Source organism: Ovis canadensis, chromosome 10 (genome assembly GCF_042477335.2).
Source record: "Ovis canadensis isolate MfBH-ARS-UI-01 breed Bighorn chromosome 10, ARS-UI_OviCan_v2, whole genome shotgun sequence".
Taxonomy (NCBI): domain Eukaryota; kingdom Metazoa; phylum Chordata; class Mammalia; order Artiodactyla; family Bovidae; genus Ovis; species Ovis canadensis.
The window spans coordinates 26,042,281-26,048,320 of NC_091254.1; positions in this window are offsets into that span (position 1 = coordinate 26,042,281).

Here is a 6,040-nt window from a genome sequence, read left to right on the forward strand (position 1 = left end):
TGGAAAAGGCCCATTCCCATGTGCTACCAGGAGGCGTGTGACCCTCTGTCCTGGGCTCAGGGCCAGAGCCTGTTCTGGGACCAGAAGTGTCACAGCCTGGCTTCGGAGTCTAAGCCAAAGGAAGCCCCAGCCAGCCAAGAACAGGTCTGGGAGGGCCAGGCCGGAGTGTGACCTCTCACTTGTCAAGGGCGTCTAGGGGGCAAGGCGTGGGGAAGGGAGCGCCCTAGGCACCCGGCCTTGAGTGAGGAACCTGCTCTTTTCAGGGTTGGGGAGCGTGGAGTATATTCTGGAGTGAGCTGCGGTAGCCAGGGAGGAACTTGGGAAACAGGATAAATTAAGCAGTGAGGTTTCTGGTAGGTGAGCAGACTCAAAGGGAACGAAACTTAAAAGGACACATGTAAGCCTATGGCCGATTCATGTTGATGTATGGCAAAAACCATCACAATATTGCAAAGTCATCATCCTCCAATTAAAATAGTAATAATGAAAAAGAACATGGAGTTCAGATCATTCTGGAAGGAGGGTTGGCAGCACAGTCTCCTAAACAGAAGAGGGGCTGGCATCTGGCACCCTGACCCCGCTCCTTGGGTTGAAACATAAAACTTGCCTTCAGTCAAGCGGCCTTGTTTTAGACCCAAGAAAACTGATCCCGGGGCCAAAGCTTTAAGTGACCAAGCGTTGTATCTCAGACAATAAAAAGTTTCAGGAAGGTGAAATCAGAGACGAGAATGTCCTGGGATGGGGGTAGGGGGAACGTGAGCTCCTCAAACCCAAAGTATAATTAACCATTGTAATCTCCAGTGATTGGGGACTGATGGAGAGATTAGCTGTGTCCAGAAGGACATTCACTTATCAATCGCTGGTGCGCAGATAAGAGAAGTTGCATCAGGCCAGCAGGCAAGGGAGCTGGGGAGCCGCAACGGCGGAAAACATTCGGTAGGGAGGTCACCTTGATCTGAGGAAGCCCATTGTACTTGGAGCCGCTCCCCAGAGAGATTATGAAACAGCGTAGGGCCACCGCCCCCTGGGTCCTAGGGCACATGGCAAAATGACAGCTGGATCCTTTTCTGTTTTTTTTTTTTTTTAACTGAAATATAGTTATTCACAATGCTGGGTTAATTTTTGCTGTACAGCAAAGTGATGCAGTTATATATATATGCATGTGTATATATATATATATGTATGCATGTATACAGTCTTTAAAAATATTCTTTTCCATTATGGTTTATCACAGAATATTGAATATAGTTCCCTTTGCTATACAGTGTGTGTGTTAATTGCTCAGTCCCGTCCAACTCTTTGTAACTCCATGGACTGTAGCCCACCAGGCTCCTCTGTCCATGGAATTCTCCAGGCAAGAAAACTGGATTGGGGAGCCATTCCCTTCTCCAGAGGATCTCCCCGTCCCAGGGATCGGAGCCAGCTCTCCTGCAAGGCACACTGTTTGCTGTCTGAGCTCCCAGGGAGGTCGCCAGGGAGGCCCTGCATAGTATGACCTTGTGTACAACATGTACGTGCGTGCTTAGTCACTTCAGTCATGTCCGACTCTTCGCGACCCTATAGGCTGTGGCGCACTGGGCTCCTCTGTCCGTGGGAGTTTCCTGGCAAGAGTACAGGAGAGGGTTGTCATGCCCACCTCCAGGGGCTCTTTCTGACCCAGGGATCAAACCTGTGTCTCCTGCGTCTTCGGCCTTGTAAGCAGCTTCTTGGCCTCTGAGCCACCGCAGTGTGCTCTACGGAAGGACCCTGTTGTTCATCCGTCCTCTACACAATAGTTTGCGTCTGCTAGTCCCGAACTCCCGGTTTACCCCTCCTCCACCCCCTCGCCCCTTGACAACCACATCTGTTCTCTGTATCTGTGAGTCTCTTTCTGTTTCATAAAAGTTCATTTGCGTCATATTGCAGATTCCTCCCATTTTCAGTCTCGCTTGAGAAAGGGGAAGAAACGGCTTCTGCCCGGCTGGCGGCTGGATGGTGTTTTAGACTGCACAAGACTGTTTGTGATCTGAAAGGCCACAGTGGTTAGTTTGCCTTCATGAGAATCCTGTCTTCTCAATCCCACCACACCTGCAAGTCCAGGATTATTTTCAAGGTGTGTTAAGCCCCGGTTTTGAAGGCACAGCTATCTCCACCCCTATCAGGAAGAGACAGAGGGCCGCTCACGGCTGAGAGGCTGGATGAGCACTTCCCTGTCATTAAGACTGCGCTCCGCAGTCACTACTTTCTCTCTCTTAAGGTGACCAGCACCTGGGCTTCTTTGTTCGGAGCTGAGACACAGGAAACCTGGGGACGGTCTGAGGGGAGGTGGAGGGGTCGGGAAACACAACCCCTCAGTCAAAGGGCTGGGGTTCCATTGTCCTGCTCCCCACAAAGACTAACTGGCAATCGAGTGTGGCACCTCTGTCCCTATGACCAGGAGATCTGGGCTACGCTAAACAGTAATAGGAGGTGAACGTGCAGGAGGTTTGGAGTCTGCTTTCTCCTGAGGTATTTACACTTTCAAAGGGCAGATTCCCTCTGTGCGGGAGGGGGATGTGTCCGTGACCTCTGAAGGCTTCTCTGACCTGGCCCCTGGCTGTCCCTCCCAGGCCTCCGGTCCTCCCGGTGGCCTCCTGAGCTGGCCTACATCAGGGCACTAAGGCTCTGCACGGCTGGCCCGGCCCCGCCTGCGGTCCCCATTGCAGCTGCATGTCATCCGTGCCACGGGTGTGGGGACTGTCACGCGAGCTGCACCCTTTCCAAGGACACACAATGGCCTCCAAGGTCACCCTGGGGTTTCTGAAGGCGAAGACATCCTGTTCTGGGATTTAAATAGACAAGTCCTGCATTTAAGGAGTGTGATGTAATCTTCAAAGAGGGGTGTTTATGTGAACAAGATACCGAGTGAATACTGGCCAGAACTTTTAAAGAGACTCTCTGAAAGGTCTTCTCATGGCGGGAAGTCAACCCCAGTTATAACGGCACCAGGGGTGAGGCGTCTGACAAAGGTGTTCTCAGCACATTCTTGGGGCAGGTCCGATATCCAGCGTCATCATTCCCGGCCTGCAGACAGGGGACCGAGGCTTCTGTCCTGGCCATGGAGAGCCGCCGAGATGGACCACTTCTAGGCGCACCTGGGTTAAGCGCGTGTTCCTATCACACCAGCTGGTCCCCGGCAAAGATCTGGGTTTGTTGGCCTCCTGCCCTTCAAGGCTGAGCGTGGGCTCCTTGGGACTGTGATTGGGAGATTTCAGAGACTTTGCCCCTTGTCAAAGAAACCCTGGGTTTCTTCCAGCTGGTGCCTAACAATCTCAGGACCAAGGTCAGTGTTGTCGTGGGAACACATGGCTTTCAGAGAAGGAGCTGAGGAGTGAAGTTCCAGCCTCCCCTTGCTTCCCAGTTCAGGCCCAGGGAATATGTGGAAAAGAGGAACCAGGAATTACCAGGAGAAAGACATAGAATGAGTTTCTTTCTACAGGAGCCAGCAATGCAGGCAGCTAGCCGGGCAGCTTCCCAGCTTGGTTCCCAGAACAGTCAAATTTATTTAGGGATGAAATTTGTCATCATTGTGCTCAGTTGCTCTTTGCTACCCCACGGACTGAAGCCCGCCAGGCTCCTCTGTCCAGAGGACTTTCCAGGCAAGAGTACTGGAGTGGGTTGCCATGCCCTTCTGCAGGGGATCTTCCTCACCCAGGGGTTGAACCCGTGTCTCCTGAGACTCCGGCACTGCAGGTGGATTCTTTACTGCTGAGCCACTGGAGAAGCCCCAGAACACGGCATTAATAGCTCCCAGTTTTTAAACTCGCTTGGGATAACAGGAATATACCTGAATTATGAGCTAGGGGAACTGATTCAAATCCTGACTCTGCTACTTTCTAGTTGGAGGATTTTGAGCAAGTTATTTAATCCATTCAAGTTTGAGTTTCTGGCAGAAAACACGTGTCCTAAATAAAGTGAGGCTTAGAGAAATAAATGAGATCACATAGATGAAAACACGTGGAGGTTAGGGGAGGGATAAATTGGAGGTTTGGGATTAACAAATACACACTTCTATATATAAAAGATAAACAACAAGGAATTACTGTATAGCACAAGGGGCTATATTCGATATCTTATAAAAATCTATGACAGAAAAGAATATGAAAAAGAATACACGTTATACACACAAAAGAATGCACACAATATATATATTACATATTATATATATAACTGAGTCACTTTGCTGTATACCTGAAACTAACGTAGCATGGTAAATCAACTCTGCTGTGCTGTGCTAAGTTGCTTCATTCACTAACCCTGGATTGTGTAGCCCACCAGGCTCCTTTGTCCATGGGATTCTCCAGGCAAGAATACTGGAGTGGGTTGCCATGCCCTCCTCATGAATCAATTATACTTCAATTAAAAAAAGAAAACATTTATAAATAAGAAATACACGATAAATAATTTGTGCTATTAAAAGTATACATATTGAATAAATCCAGTTATTGTAGCAAGGCTAGGGTTTTGCTTTGCTTTCTGGTACAGTCTTAAAGACACACACACACACACACTGTCTCTCCTTCAGTCATTATCTAAGTCAAAATACAGAACATTTCAGCAGCCTAAGAGGCTCTCTCGGGGCCCTTCACAGTCATCAGCTCCCCAAAGGCAACTGTAGACTGGACTTCCCTGTTCTCCAGTCTTGGGATGGTGCCTGAAAAGTCTTGCTTGGTCCATTTCTGTAACGCCATCTCCCTCTCCCCACCTTTATTCTCTGTGTCCACTGAGATTTCTCATCCAGGAAGTTACCCCCTGAGCTGAGGAATGCACAGCCGGACCCAGGGCCCATAGACTGTGGCATCCTTCCAGACTGGAAGTCCCTCTAGAAAGCCTCCGGTGGCTTCTCCACATCCCTCACCCTGGACACAGGGGCATCCCTCACTCAATGCACATCTGTAAACTCACCCGTCTGCCTCATTCTCTCTCATCAGCCTATGAGCTTCCTAAGAACATAGATGATTTTCCTATTTAGTCCGTATCCCTTGGCCCCTGGTACACAGTAGGTATTTGTGAAACCCAACCGAGTTGTCGAGTTTGCTGTAGGGCAGGCGTCAAATTTGGCAGATACTGCTTTCCTGCCTGTATCACTTTCGTGCTGATGCAGTTGTGTCCAATTCTTGGTGACCCCATGGACTGTAGCCCGCCAGGCTCCTCTGTCCATGGGATTTCTCAGACAGGAATACTGGAGTGGCTTGCCATTTCCTCCTGCAGGGCATCTTCCTGACCCAGGGATCAAACTCGAGTCTCCTGCATTGGCAAGCAGATTCTTAATTGCATAGCGATCCACACAACATCATTCTCTGCTATTCCAAGGATATGTAAGTAGCTTTCTAATGTGTACATAAAACTAATAAGTACTTTAAAAGAAAAATGACCAAGTTTCAACCGCAGAGCCAGCAGCCAGCACCGCACAGGGCAAATGGTCAGGGATGAGAACTTTGGAAACTTGCTCCATGTTTTGGTGATGAAAAGACAGGCTGGAGATGAGTTTCGGGGCCAGCAGCAGGAGCCACATGAGGGACTGGGCAGCTCCTGAAGTATAAGGAGCAGGGCTGGAAGCTGGTCTGGTACTTCTCAGGCTCTGGGCATGTTTGTTTGTTTCTTGGCTTCGGGATCTTAGTTCCCCAACCAGGGATGGGACCCAGGCCCATGGCAATGGAAGCGCTGAGTCCTAATCACTGAAAGTGAAGTGAGAGTAGTATTCGTTCAGTTGCGTCTGACTCTTGGTGACCCTGTGAACCCTGCCAGGCTCCTCTGTCTATGGGATTCTCCAGGCAAGAACACTGGAGTGGGTTGCCATTCCCTTCTCCAGGGGATCTTCCTGACCCAGGGATTGAACCTGGGTCTCCTGCATTGGAGACTGTTTATCACCTGGACCAGGGAAATTCCCTCTGTGCATGTTTTGCTGGCATAACATAGAAGATGTGGTTTTACAGGGAAAGCTGCAAAGCTGGTTCTGTGCTTTCTCCATTTTTTCTTTTTTTGGTCTTTTGACCCAGTGTTGACTCACCTGGGGTGGGTT